Here is a 14,003-nt window from a genome sequence, read left to right as displayed (position 1 = left end):
CTGCAAGACTTACACTGTGGGCTATTCTCCAGATACAGAAAAGAGTGCAAGGTGGAACTCTCCATGCCTGTGGCTCTTGAACATCCCCGAAAACTCATCTTCTCATATGTACACACACACACACACACACACACACACACACACACACACACACACATAATGCCCCGCTTCAAATAATGCAGCTTACCCTATTCCCAAAGAAAACAACCCAATATTTCATCAGTAACTTTTTCTAGCCCCTCACCCAGGGCATTGGAGCGATATCTATTTCAGTCATACTCCCTTCTCTACCTCCAACACACTCTATGTGCAATAGTGGGGTAAAGGAAGAGGAAAGTAAGGGCAATAACTTAAAATGTGTAAATGTATACATGGCGCAGTGAGGAAGAGAATCTGGGTAGAGGCTATGGTCCTTGTTTCTGCAACTGATGACATATTTACGACATCCCCCATGTTCCCTCATTTCATGTTCCCATTGCCCTCAGCCCCACCTTGGCTGGCTGCACTGGTATGCTGGGAATGTTTACCATCCAGCTCTCTGTAAAAGAAAAAGGTATTCAGTATACATTGTACTGACATAAGGGATGTTTAGCACAGAATTTACAACTAATGATAAAATATACAACGTTCTTTCTTGTAAATTCCATATAGCCAATCATCGATTGTCAAAGGTTGCTGCTTTTCTGTTTTTCTTTTTCTTTTTTTTTGCCAACCTATAGTTGCAATTCAACCATGATTTGACAAAACCAGACTACAAATAAAGGCTTGATTTCTGTTCAATTCAGCCAAGAAGTTGCTTGAGTCATTAACTAATGAGTACAGTTCTGACATGGATATCTGTTGATAATTTTGTTTGCATTAACAAGTAAGATTAAAGAAAAAAATGAAGATTCATAACAGAACTTCATTTATTCATCAGTGACATGAGCGACTGCTTTACTAGATCAGATAAGTTTTCAAATAGTGGAAGAATATTGCCTCAAATTTTTATGCTATTCACAATGTAATAGCTACAGATACAACCAGATTTTAAATTTAATCTGTATTATTAACATTTTCTCCATCATTTTAAGTCCAGATAATCAACAAAACACAGTATTGTGACTTGATCCATTTAAAGAATACATAAATAAGCTCTTAGCTAACATTAATAAACTTTACATCTTTTCTTTTTTTCTGATTGAACTTTAATTTCCATGTCATGACCCATAGGACTTTTTTTACTAATAAATATGTAATTTTTACAAGTTTATTTTATACTCTATCATTCTTCTCAGTAAATATATATATGCATATATATATAAATTGGAATTTTAAATTTCATCTCTAAGTGTTAAAAATATTCTTATGGATTATTGGTACACAATTGACAAAAACAAATATAAATGTTGATAAATAATCATTAAACATAAAAACGCAAATTTTAGTTGAAATTGCATTTCTTAGTAATATGAATGGGGCTGATTTTTAAAAATAAGTTATGTATCCATGGATGAATATGACTTATTGCTCGAATGAGGCAGAGTTCAGCAACAATTCAACAATTTATTTCTATTTTTTCAGTATTGTAAAAGCAAGTGCCGAGAAACCTTGCTCACATAAATAAGTATGTAGGAATGGAGGAGGGTAGCTATACCTGTGTCATTCATTTTGTTGAAATCTTTCCAAGTATGTGCTAAATGTTATATAGTGATGTCTTGACAAAAATTAGTTTTGATGCTGTATCAGCTCCCGGCTCTTAGGTTTTTCAGTTTTGTTGAAAGCAAAGATTTACAACTATATGACTTGAGAAATCAATTGTCATCTACTCTTTGCATCACTAACTTTCTCCATTTTTGAAAGTATACTACGACGACATTACTATGACTTCCAACACAACTATTAATTTTACTTGTTCTGTCTCTAACAGGCATCTCATTTAGCCTTTATACTGAGAAAAGTTTAGCAAATACTTTTAAGTATTTGTCACTACAATATTATTTATAAAATACTTTTGTGTTATCACATACTTTATATTTTCATGAAAAGCTTTCAACTGCAGCTTTAGGTCATCCAAGTTATGGAAAATGTATCATCTATATGGGAAAACCCATCCTCATTGTCAAACCAGTTAGTCAAATCAGACTTGCCTCTGTCTTTCTCCATGTGACATCTCATATTGGCTTGGGCTTCTCACAGCATGGTGGCCTCAAGGTAGTTGCTCTTTTTACATGTGGGTGCCTTCCAAAAGGCAGGGTTATGCCTAAAACTGGCACAGTATCACTTCACCCTATGCTATTGATCAAAGCAGTCACAGAGCCCTCCAGATTCAAGAGGTAGAGAAATAGACTCTACCTCTCACTGAGGGTGTCGCAAGGTTGCATTTTAGAATACCAGTGGGATCATGATATCATTGCAGTCATCTTTGGAAAATACGATCTGCCATAGCCAGTTTCTGAGAACACATTTCATCAATACTCAGGAACTGAGGAAACAACTCGTGGGTTTCAGTGTCCCACGGGCCTAACCATGAGGTAGACTCGTGTCCAACCTCCAGTTATCTTCTCACCAGTCTGACTAATGAGCCACAGTAACTTTCAGGGTCCCCAGGATTTAGTGTTATCTTAGAGCCACTGTCCAATAATCCCCCATAGATGGACTTGTTTCCCTTTCCCAGTGCATAATTACCGTACTAAATGATGGAGTCTCTCGTGTGAGGGATAAAATGAAGATCCAGGACGTACTGGGGGAAATCTTTGCAGGGTCCTTTCTTGGAGCACACAGCTTCCCCTTCATTCAAGTGTCTCCAGTCTGGGAATTGGGTGACTCGGGTTTTAGAACTGGGTGAGAGGCTTCAACTCGGCATTTTTCTCTTTTGATACGTATACAACCTCTGTTAACCAGGTATGGAGTTTTGTTGTGAAAGTCAAATAGGGCCTTAGGAGAATAACCTGGATCTTCAGACCTGGCGATCCCATGACCAGTCCATGATTGCCAAAGATGCCTGTGGCTCAGACGCTTGATTCCCAATCTGATAAGCATGATCATCTTGCTTCTGTGGGTGAAGTAGTGTCCCTGGCCCCTGTCACTTGGAGATAGTCCTAATACATGGATATCAGGAGGCCCATTACCAATTAGGGGTTGCAGAGGGCACCTCAAAGGAGTTGGGGAGAGCTGGGAGGTGGGAACTGAATAGGAGCTATGCAGAGCCATGTGGGATTGAAGTACAGATGAGGGTGATATGATGGTCTGGGCTTCTTGTGATGAATGAAGGAAGTTTAGGACACAGTGTGATTAATCCTGTTGGTCTTAATGCATGTAATGGTGACAGGGTATGTTTTGAGGGAGGGGAATCCTAAGCAGCGTGACTTTTCTCTCCTGCCTGGAGATAAATGGCCCCACCTCATCAGTGAGGATTTCACTGTTGACGCTGCCAATGGAGAAGTGGCAGTTCAAGGAGGAACAAGTCTCCAAAGAGTACATTATTCCCAGTGACAATAGGTGATTATTTGATTTGCTTGTTTACCAGTGGCTGCCATAGTCCTACCCCTTAACACTGCCTTCAGCCCCAACTAGGACAAATAACTCATTCCACATAGCTCCTGTTTTCCTAAGGCTATTGGTTGCAATTCATGCCGAGACATCAATTCCTGTATGAGTCAAGATTATGATCCTAAGCAGTAGATACTGACCCATCACTGAAAGGATTTGGGATAGTTCACATATTCAATGAGAGTGCTGGAGAAACAGGCCTAGAAAGAGAATAGGAGAGAAAGGGGTGAGTATCACAGAATTATGACCAAATCATGCCATTGGAAAGTTTGGTTAGGACACCAGTGTACCACTGCCCAGTACTAAGCCTTGCTCCAGGCACTGCTGCCATTAGAGTGGGCAGGCCACTACTGTCAACCTGAAATGAATTCTAAACAAATTCTAACTGTCCACTGCTCCTTTTCCCATACTCAAATGCCCTGCCTTAATGCATGTGCCCAAGCTTTATCTTTCCATGGAGGCAATATCTGTCCTTTCTGTGTGAGGAGGCTGGGAAAGATGCAGAATGACTGTACCTCTAAACATACAAAGTGAGTGCAGTTGCTAGTCAAAAAAGAAACTCTACTCCAGTAAATAACTCACAGGATCCCGTGTTCATTTCTATGGAAGAATAGCCCTTATATGAATCGAAATAAGGTTTAGCTGTGAGTAATGAAAACCCCAAAGTACAAGAAAGTGGTTTTGTTTTCCTCCCCCAGAAATGTAGGCAGTCCAGGTCTACTGTGGTGGCTCTGTGGACCTAGGCTCCTGTCAATACACAACTTCTGCCTCATGGTCCAAGATGGCAACTCCTGCTCCAACCATTACATCTGCATTGCAGCTAAAAGAAATGAGGAAAAAGGGAAGAAAAGTAGCTGACCTCTCCCTTCAGGGATACGTACCAGGAATTATAAACACTGCTTTTGTTTAATGACCCTTGGCCAGAATTTAGTCACAGGGCCACCATGAGCTGCAAGAGGAGTGGCTGAGCAGCCAGTTAAAATTTAGCGGTTTCATTACTGAGGAAAAGGGGAGAATGAATATTGGGGGACACCTAGCTCTCTCTGCCACTTTCAAGACACTTGTACATTTTACAGTGGAGAAACTGCCTTCTACCTTTTCTGTGCTCCCATCACTCCCAAATCACGGTGACACATTAGCCACTCAATAGAAAAGACTTGCTTGCCACCCTTCAATCCCAGGGCTTCTCAAGACATCATATAACAATCTACTCAGCCACATTTCCATTGCTGATGCTTCCATTTCCTATTCTTTCTTGATGCTATTACCTCATTCGCTGTTTTCACTGCAGAGCCCAGCAGGCTACCAAATCATTAATATCGATTATACATTATGTTTAAGTCCTCTTTCTCTTTCACTCTTTCTATCAATTTATTCAAGGGTGCTTTCTTATTGAACTGGTACTTAAGCCCCGAGTCGTGTACTGTTTTGCAATGACTTACATAAACCAGAGTGACGGAAAGTCTAGGTGCTTTAGGGCCATGCAGTTTAACCATGAGGATATTTTATTGCAGCTTTCAAAAAAAACAATCCTAATAGATGAAAACATGCTGCTTTTACAGAAAAGAGACACCTGGGTTTGATTAATTGGTTTTCTAGGGACACATCTATTTTAAAAATAAAAACAAGCCTTCATAGTGATAATAATCTTGTACATTAATTGTATATGGAGAGCAAGTAACATTAATCGTGTAGTATTATCTATATTTAGATAGATATATTTACACATTTATTTATATAGATCTATATTTATTTGCTATAGATAGATGCATGCCTCCCTGGCTTTATCTCTATATCTTTGTGATGAAAATATACTCTGGAAAATATGGAAGGGGGATATTTGTGAAATTAATTGACATAGGATGTCCTATAGAATTTCCATTTTTGAAATTATTTCCCTCATCAATACTGTTTCAAATGGCTACCCTTGTAGAAAAAAAAAAAAGAAGAAGGATTCCACTTCCCTTTTCAGATGTTTTGCCCCTCACTTATTTTTAGTGGAAAATTACCAGGAATGATTCATTTCCTGAATTAAAGTAATAATGTATATTTAGTCAGTCACATCTTCAGTAGAAAACGTATCTGTGATCTACTACAATAAGTACTTTACTTTTTGGTCATTTGTACACGTAAGCTGTGACAGGCTATGTGCTTCACCATATCGGCTTGGCTCCTACCTTCCAGTACACATGCACCGGCTTCCCACCTGCCAATCACTGCATTTCTTTTTCAGGGCCTTTTCTTGCAAAGGGCACTTTGCCTGCTGGTGTGGCAGGCAGCCCTGAAGCAATGAGGGAGGGGAGTTGGCACATAAATACCCCAACCACCTCGCTGGAGCTGGGCTCACTCTAGGGCATGTGTTCTCTTCAGACTCCCAGAGCTTACCCTGTGCACTTGAGCTCCGGTTACCCATAGTGGTAACTGCTTCACAACCTGCCTCTTCAGAACCCCCAGTTCCCTGCTGGTAATTCCTTCCTTGCCCAAACAAGCTACCTTGACTTGAATCCTTGTCTCAGAGTCTGCTGCTGCTGCTGCTAGAAAAGAAACAAAGACAGAAGCAAAGAAAAAACTGCTTATTGATGTGTTTAGCACCCTGGACATTGGCCTAAATCATAACTTCTGATTTCGACAGAGGAATCTGGATTATGTGGGATTTAAATTAAGTCAAAATGATTTCAATCATGGTTTAAATCACTAGGTAATATACTTTATTTTAAACCATTCTTGGTCATTTTTCTCTATTATTTAGCTCTCTATATACACAGCAAATAATGGTCTTCAGTATAGCCCTCAAACATACTCATCACAACTCAGCTTTGAAAGTGCCTGGGGAGAGGGACTCCACAATGCAGTATTCTCTCCTCCAATAGTGCCCAGCCCTGCACTGGATCTAGGCTCATCGCCTATTGATTTGGCTGTGGGTCTAGTTTTGAAAACACATGCAGCATTTTAAGTGATTGTTACTCTTTCTAACAGAGCGGCCAGGATTTAAACGCAGATCAATCTGAATTCTGACACCAAGCTCTTAACCTCCTACAGGACCTTGGGGCTGGAGGGAGGGCTGCTTGAGCAGCTCTGCTCAACTGTGGCTGTGTTAATCTCACTGCAGTGAGGAGAGCAAATAAGGGATTAAGAAAGGGCTGGTGCCTGAGTCACCCGAGGGCAGTTCCAGGTCACATGTGCATCAAGACTATGTGACATTTAGATGTCTCAGGTCACCCCAAGCCAGATTATCTTTAAGTCCTCGCTTGGCCTGGCCACATGCACTTGGAAGCTCTCACGCATCCGCCTTACCCTTCAGAAGAAAATAGATGATGAGTGTTCAATTGTGCATGAAACAGGTTTGCCCTGCTCAGCCAGACCACAGAGAAGCCACAGAATCTTCTTCGGTGACCCGACAGGCTCTAGGAGCAAATGTACTCTCTCTCCTTCTCTCCCTCCCCCTCTCTCGCGCTCTCATTTTCTCAATCTGTCTCTTTCACTCTCTGTCTCTCTCTCCCTCTCTCCCACACACCTTTCTCTTTACTACCTCTTATGCAGCAAGAAAGCTCTGAAGTTTAAAAACAGACATTCTTTGACATGTCTCTGTTTGGGTAAAGTCATGTTGCACCTGGCCTCCCCTCAGACATTCTTCGCAGCTCCCACCTCTCTTGGACCCACCACCTTATGTCTGGGCCTCTGTACAGTTCCAACTAAATCAATAATCAGGCCAAATGCATCAAGCCTCCCAAGGAAAGAGTCACTTGTCCTAAAAATCTGATTCCCGGAGGCACAGCAAGTAACTTCAGCTTATTTACTGGGATCAAATGTTGGCAAATAACCATGATGTCCGAGGCTGAGAGACTGTTATATAACCATCCTTCAGCAGAGACAATGAGGTCACATGTTTGCCTGTCTAATCACTGATCGGGGACATGTTTGATTGCAGATAATGTGCTCGCTGGCCCACAACTTCATTACTGAGTGTCTGAGTCAACAAAGCTTCCCGATGTAGGTCTTGCCTAATGGTGCATCTGTTCGAGATCATTGCCTCCGTTTGGCCTCTAAATGAAAGTTCTGGGGGATACAGTGGGCCATTGCCAGCACTGTTCTCCATGACCTCTCATTGAAAAACATGCCAATTCCCACGGTTTATTTCCTAGCCAGCCATAGGCATTATTGTTTATATCCAGGACCAAATGGATCGAATGACTCCAGGGTGGCAGATGTTGGTAAAGCCTCTGGTGGAAGCATGCTCTCCAAGGAAATTAATGGCACAGTCATTTTGGTATATCTGCAGCCAGAGTCCAGTTAGCCAGACGAGAAGGTTCCAGAGCAACAGAGAGGAGGTTGTTCCTTTCCCACGCTGGTAAAGAAAATATGTTGGGAAAAGTCAAGGGAAATAAGCACGCAGTAAGACAGGGCCACATGTTGAGTTTATGGGTTGGGATTCCAGCAGTCGATCAGGATCTAACTGCAGAGTTTGGAACCCAGTGGGACACTAAGGGACATCTTCCTGGCGATTTCCTCCTTCTGAATTTCCTACCCCATCAGTGTGATTTTTGCCTGGGTTCCAAATGCAGCTCCCACCCTCCCCCTCCTTGGTCATCATTATCACAACCACTATGCCTGGCAATGACTTCAAGATTTGGAAAAAATAAGTTCGGGGTGTTTTGGGGTTTTTTTGGTAATTTTTGTTTGTTTAAGTCCTAAGGAGTCTTGGTCTATACACAATTGTTATTATTTAATCACTAGAAAAACTATGCCCATTTTCTTGCCTGCAAAATCAAATAAATGCAACATGCCATTTTAAAGAAATTATAATAAAGTTGGATCTACCCAGATGATTTTTAGGACACTAACCAAGGCCTCATTTACAATACTGTGTAGAAGTGTCCACGCCCTGCTGGGCATCCAGCCCCTTAGACATTGAGATGTGTCCTCTGGCTTCTTTAAATGTCCATCACCTCCTACTGAATGTAGGAAAACTGAACTCTGGTTAGGTGAGAAGGGTGAGGATCTCCTGAGCCCAAGAATCTTTTCACATGTGGCCAGAGCCAGAAGACAAAGTATTAATATAAAACAAAGCTAGAAATAAAGCACGAAAGCTTTCCCGTTTGCTTTTATCCCCCTAAAGCCTGCCATTAGCTGTAAGGCAGTGTGGCTTGTGTGGGCGATTGGATTGAACGTCGGTCTGTTCCAAAATGCTTCTGAACAGAAATTCCTCCAGGGCCCCATCTTGTCTTGTGCGCCATAGATTCGTGAGCAATATTAAGGAACAGGAATAGTTTCCAGAGAAGCCTAGAGCCCTCGTTTTGTATGTCTAGAGACCAGAAACAACCAGCACACCAGGATAAAATCCTGCCCCATCGCTCTACCCAACTCGCTATCAGATTTGAAAACTAGGGTTTATAGAGTGCAGACCTGCTTTTACTTTGCAGCCCCTCTGCCGGCATCTGAAGCCGAAGGGGAAAGTCCCCTTTCCCTCTGGAAAATGCATCTTGAGGGTATCCGCACTGAACCAGAGAAGGCTGCTTATAAAAAAAAGAGCCTTGTTATCTAATAGTGAAGTCACTCTAGTCAGGGGTGGCACTGAATTATTTTGCACAGAAGTCAAACGTTATGGGAGTTATTTTTCTCCTATAATAAACAAGCATAGGGTTGAAGGCTATGAGGCCAAGTGCATCCTGGAATCTGAAATGATTGCTTAATTGAGGCTGTTTTTCTTTCTCTGAAGAATACCTTTAGGTGATGGTGTTGTTAAGGCTGTAATCTTATTTTATAGCTGAATCTCCTTTTTATAATCCCCTCTTTTATATATACACTGATTATATATATATATATTTGACAGTGTGATTTGCCTTCAGTGCAGGATCTAAGCAGGTTTGGTCATTTGCTTGGAGAAAAAAAGGAACTTGGTGTATAAGCTCCAAGGGTTTTCTTTGCCTAGCAACACACTGGCAGGTCACATTACCCTTATCGGTGCTCTGAGGATGGCTTGTTGATTGAATACATAATCACATCTGAATGTTATGACGATAAATCCTCTCGTTTGGTGAAGCACAGACGTTAATGGTCTGTGAGGGAAAGAACTCGCTGTGGGCCACACTGATGTATGTATTCAGCATCAGGTTAAAAATCTCAAGGGAGCATCAATTACCAAGTTAAAGGCAGTTTCTATTTCAAGCTAGGTTGCAAAGCAATGGGATAATGCCACACACCTTCAAAGGGAACTAGTTTTAATTGATCAACCTGTAGTCCTTAAATCCAAATGAGCCCTGTTTTCTTCCCCATGAACCTTTCCGTGTCTTATCTCCAAGGGGGGACCCTAATTACAGGTCAGACCAAGAATGTAGGAGAGGGGGTTTCACAGGATGGTACATTCCAATTAGTAGTGATCCTTATATGGACCTAATCATAATGGAAGGCCTTTAGTAAATCCTCTAACTGCTCTAGTGAAAATTGCAGGATGTATATCATCCCAATGCCTTGGGCATAACTTTTAAAATTCTGTGTCATTCACTTACTCAGGAAGTAACTTTGGAATTAAAGCTAATTACCTTCCAGTCTATGCTCTTGAAATGTAAAGATCATTTGGAAAAAAAAAAGAGTGATTGAGAAGATTTTGGAGAATGTTGCTTATTCCAGATGGCCTCTGCTCCAAAGGGAGAAGCTTTTCAGGTGTCCCACACAGTCCTAAACCCTGTGGGGACTTGTCCTATCACTTGTGCCTCAAGCACAACATAGGAAACTATACAGGAGAGGGGTCGGGGAGGCGGGGAAGTGGAGGTTGTTTGAAGCAAGATGATTGGCTGAATGTGCTGTGCTCTTCCCAGCACTTAGCACAGAGAGAAGGCAGTGTGGGCCGAGTGACCTTTGTTGCAATGGGGATCCTCGCCTGTCAGCAGAGTATCTGATAGTTGGTATGGTTCACAGCACGTGCACTAAAAACTGGCTGTTGTAGCTTACGCTTTAATTACTCATACCTGTGTTGTTTCTGGTTTTTTTCTCTCTCCTAATGAACCTTCAAATACTTGTTTTTTTCTCATGGAAAAGTTGCATAATAATTGGTTGTTTGCAAACCTGTGAGAAAAATAAGGCTGTTTCAGCATGATGTGTGGGTTTTTAAAGAGCCACTTAGCATGAAACCTGAATTTTTAAAATTATACCTTTATTGAGAATAAACTATCTTTCCCTATGTATGCTGCCCAGTGGATGATAGAATATGGAACTTGCTAAATCCCATATATAGTGAATTTGAGCCTTAATAACAACAACAAAAAATACATATTAAATATAAAACTCTAAAAAAATCCATTGAATTTGTCTAATGATTCTGGCCTGTATTATGCTATAAATTTGACTTGGGAGATTGCATTAAAATATGAAGACAGTTTTTATAACGTTAAACTGGAATTTGATTTTGAAACTGAACATGGATCGTTTATATATAAACAAAAGGAACACGGAGGTAAATTTTGTAACCTGCCCAATTCCCCACATTAGGACGGAGTGGAATGGCCCAAGGCAACACAATGCCCTATTATTTAGAACCTGTTCTGACAGACGATCAGGCTGGCATATTTGGTTCTGATTGATATTCCCCACCCTGCATGCCTATATTATATTTAAATCACCAGGCTAAACCACAGCCCAGCGGGATGTCTGGGACCCACGACCAGATGGGTGCCCATTCAGGAAAACCTGAACCCGTCAGGCCCCACTGGATTTGCAGCCAGTCACATGTGTGCAGTGATAGTCTTGCTTTTAGAAACTGATCTCTATGAAACAGAAAAGCTAACGACTCATTTTTGCTTGGGATGTTGAGAAGTACATCTGATTTTTTTAAATGGGAGGCACTGAGGCAAGGATACAAGTCATGGTATTGGTGTCTCTGCATACCAGGTATGTGACACACTTGCCTTTAAAACAGTGTGGTCTTGAGAACCTGGTCCCTTAAACTACATACTGTGACATTGCCCAAGCATCTGGGAAGATCAGAAGAGCAGCCTGGGTGATTCCTTTTGGTTTATGATCATGTTGGCCATTGATTAAGTTTCAGAGACTTCATCTTAGGAGCGGGAAACATGATTCATCTTTTTTTGGACGACTGAGATCTGCCCCTCTCTTTTGTTCTGATCCCTCAGCTTTATTTTATTGTTCCTTGTAATGAACTCTATGCCATCTGGGCAAAGGGAATTTCTGAGCCTCTATGAAAGTAAAATGCACTCACTATAAAGGTCCTCCTCAGAGGAGGAATATTAACGATGCCCAGTTCCTCAGGCAATATTTAACTTCATTTGCAATGATCAGTCAGCCATGCTTTTACTCATGTTACCCAATAATTCAGAATGAGAAGCCTCCACTTAGGCAACTTGGGGTTTGACTGGCTTTTGTATCTTATTTCTTTCCATGTTGGGGAATGCATAACTCTCTAAAGATATGAAAATTAATTTAATCTTGATTCATATTTCACATTTACTTGCATATTTATTTGAACTCATAAAAAGTTTATTGACATAATTTAGAAGGTGAAGAACTAAAATACATTCCAAATATTGACCAAAATAGTGTGGGAAGTAGCTTAGAGAACTTCGCATCAAAATCACTCTTATGCATATTACTATACCCCTCCCGTAAAATCACATCCATCCTCAAAAATCACACCTTCGAATTGGTGAATTCTTGACCTTATTTGTTCTGCAAGATGCCAAACATGAAGATAAATTAAAGTAAGAAGTGCAGCCAACTAGAAGGAAGAGATATAAATGTACAAACAGGACATTTCTGCTAGAGTCTCAGACATTCAGAAGGTTCATAATCTTCATACAAATATATAAAATTTTTTAGTGAGCTATTTTCATCTGAATCCGTTCTCTTCCTCTTCAATTCTTCACATCAGGCCTGCAAAAGAGAAACCAGAGGAAGCATTAGTTTAGTTTTCATGAGATGTTTTTAGGGGCAGCTTGTAAGTCAACATGATAGGCACAAGTCAAAATTGCAGGCCTCATCTTCTCTTGGAAACTTCATCTCTCCATTCCATCACTGTAAAGTGAACTATGAGTAGAAGGTGTGACCATCAACTTTGGCTCTAGTGATTTAAGTAATTCCAAACTAAATTAGGACAGCTTCCTTCTGAAGGATTAGAGTATGATACTAACTTTACATTTATGACTTGCAAGACCTTCAGTGCCTGTGGTCAATTTGCAGTCATGGCTCCAGTTCTCCACCCCTCCCTATATCCATGCCCATGGCTGTGGCACTTTTCAGTGTCCTGCTATTGTGTGTGGAGTGTAATTCCTTATGTGTGAGTTTAGCCATGGGACTTGCTTCGGCCAACAGAATGAGGCTGAAGTGATAGTGTGCCAGGTCTGAGCCTAAGCCTCAAGAGACATCACATGTTTTTGTTTACTGTCTTGCACCTCTGCTATTGCCATAAGTAGAGTATGCCCAGGCTCACCTGCTGATCCCAAGAGAAGGGCGAGAAACCTAGAGCAGAGCCACCTAGCTAACATGCCCCAACCAAGCCCCATCTAGGACAGAGCCCCCAGCTGCCGCAGATGCATGAGTGAGCCCAGCCTAGATCAGCTGAGCTACCAACATATGAACCAGAATAAGAAATGATTTTGTTCTAAGCCATTGGATTTGAGGGTGGTTGGTTACTCAGCAATAGCTAATTGATATGGCGCTATTTCTTTTAAAAGCACTTGTAATGCAGGGATCATTGGACATTATTTACACATTTCTTTATTTTTTTATTAAATTTATTGGGGTGACAATTGTTAGTAAATTTACATAGATTTCAGGTGTACAATTCTGTATTACATCGTCTATAAATCCCATTGTATTTACACATTTCTTTTCCATTTTTTCTTGGTATCATTCCTTGTGTGTTTTACTTACGTGAACAGGCTGAATGTTCTAAGAAATGGAATGCTTGCTTTTTTTTTATTACCAATGGCTGAAGAAAGAAAATTCCGTAGACAAGGGTCCCCCCTGCTGTGGCAGACACTGTGGCTTGGCTCTCTCCATAGCCATCTACAACCACGTTCTTCCTTGTTGGTCCCCAAAGACTCCACTTCCCAGGCTTTTACAGCTAGGGGCAGCATGGGACCCTGTTCTGGCCACTGAGCTCTAAGGAGAATTCTGCAGCAGAGATCATTTGGAAAGCTTTGCTGTCTTGTGTAGTTCTTTGGCGATTACAAAGCCAGTTGTGTCATTTAGCATTTATAGCATTGCTGTGATACAGTTTGCATTATACTCATTGTTGAGATGAAATACATAGAGGTTCAAAAAGCAAAGTGAGTAGCTCGAAGTCTCATCGCTGGTAAATAGGAAAGGAATTTGAACCCAAGCATCCTGTCTCGGGCTCCTTCCACTAACAGGGAAGGTTTGGATGGTTCTCAAACCAGAGGGAAAGGTAGGTAGGTATTAATAATTGCAGAATGGAAAACGTTATCGCCAGCAGTCAGCACACGCTCTTGTATCTCTAG

General features: G+C 41.1%; 1 protein-coding gene across 3 annotated transcripts in view; it reads right to left on the bottom strand.

The window, feature by feature from the left end:
- Positions 1-1,031: 1,031 nt before the first annotated feature.
- SMPX (small muscle protein X-linked) overlaps positions 1,032-14,003 on the bottom strand; it is a 61,819-nt gene continuing 48,847 nt past the window's right edge. For 2 of the 3 annotated variants that reach the window (XM_081041672.1, XM_081041673.1), the window contains exon 5: positions 11,981-12,414. The gene's annotated coding sequence lies outside the window, so the exon portion shown is untranslated. Of the gene's footprint in view, positions 3,732-5,916; positions 7,877-10,496; positions 10,594-11,980; positions 12,415-14,003 lie in introns of those variants that run through there. The other variant, XR_013992887.1, reaches the window with a different exon arrangement.

The sequence above is a fragment of the Rhinolophus hipposideros genome (assembly GCF_964194185.1).
Source record: "Rhinolophus hipposideros genome assembly, chromosome: X".
NCBI classification, from domain to species: domain Eukaryota; kingdom Metazoa; phylum Chordata; class Mammalia; order Chiroptera; family Rhinolophidae; genus Rhinolophus; species Rhinolophus hipposideros.
The sequence above is the reverse complement of the archived record's forward strand: the minus strand, read 5'-3'. Positions and strand labels throughout refer to the sequence as shown.